We start from the raw sequence: 1,547 nt of genomic DNA, 5'->3' as shown, positions 1-1,547 counted from the left end.
AGCTCCTATAGAGAGTCAATGATATCCTCTTATGCATTATCAGTGGATTGAAAAATACGAGCGCTCGGCCATTAGACTACTTTGTGTTATCTAATGGTTTACTGTTTATAATGGTACGAATAGTATTTTTCCGATGGTATGATAATGGAACATAAGATAAATGTAATCGGGAAGGTAAAACGGAACTTGACCTCAAGTCGATTATGGATATCCTATGGGGATGATACACTAATATATTGAGTCATAGACTAGAGCTAATCAGAGCTTTGTAAATACTCTATATAAATCGAGAGTGCAGCTCTAGGCTTTAGTGGAATAGCGCTAGAGTTTTATAATCATGAGACAGACTTGTTGGTTTACAAGTAGCGTTGTGATTATAGGAGCTTGATCCATCGGGTCCCTTTGCTAGCTCACATAATTTTCTGTAACGATATGACGTATTTCCTACACATTGGTAACTTGTGTTATTTCCATAAAAGAGGTTCAAAGTTAATTCATGGGTGATTTATCGGGTGAATTAATTGATAAATTAATTCTAGATAAATTGGTTGAATTATTGTTTTAAGAGTTGTTTAATATGATAAGACTATTATATGACTGTTTTGATCAGGCAATTTCTCTATTGGGTTGCTTGAATCAAAACTGAGGCTCTATGCAAGTTTCCCGTGTTGAAAAACTAGGAAAACAACTTTCGTCAGTGCAGACATGTCCGGTCGACCGGTTGTAACGTAAAATGCATCCTGACGTGGCAAAATCGACTCTGGATGCGATTAAGACTTTGAGAAACCTGATTATTACGGAAGTATAACTTCCTAAACACTATAAATAGCCTATTAAGTCACTTTATTCAGGAGATCACTTGAGAGACTTTTTGGAGGCTATTGATAAAAGATTCCTAAGAGGAAAAATTGTTTAATTCTCAAGAACAATTTTTTCTTTGGCTCTTTCGTGATTGGAAGGAGATCAAGAATACCACGAGGAGATTGAACGACGTGTGCCCACCCACACTCCGATCGTGGAAATGAGAATAGCAAAGAAGACCAGTTGGATAAGGCTCTTTCGGTTGCTCTTTGGAACGCTTTAATCTGTTAGACGTGCAGTTTCCTAAATCTCAAAAGGTGGTTGGCTTTGACGTTGATTAATTTTTTTAAATTCCGCTGCGCACTCGACGCCATTATTATTTTCCAACAGGGCAGGCCTAGGAAATCCACGAGACAACCTTGGGGCACCCCCGGAGCAGCCTTGGGACACCCTGGGACATCCCCAGGGCAGCCCCGGGACAGGCCGGGACAGCCCCGGGAAAGAACACGGACAGCCCTAGGGCACCCCCGGGTCAGCCCGGGGAGAGCCCCGGGATAGCCCCGGGGAAACCCCGGGACAGCCCGGTGCAGCCCCGAGACAGCCCCAGGACAGCCCCGGAGCATCCCCAGGAAAGCTCCGGGACAGAACCGGGACAGGCCCGGGGCATCCCCGGGAAATCCCCGTGATAGCCCCGGGGTAGCCGAGGGACAGTCCCGGGGCACCCCCGGGACCGCCCCGGGGCCCCC

The sequence above is a fragment of the Morus notabilis genome, unplaced genomic scaffold (genome assembly GCF_000414095.1).
Source record: "Morus notabilis unplaced genomic scaffold, ASM41409v2 Scaffold843, whole genome shotgun sequence".
Taxonomy (NCBI): Eukaryota; Viridiplantae; Streptophyta; class Magnoliopsida; order Rosales; family Moraceae; genus Morus; species Morus notabilis.
Note: the sequence above shows the minus strand (reverse complement) of the source record.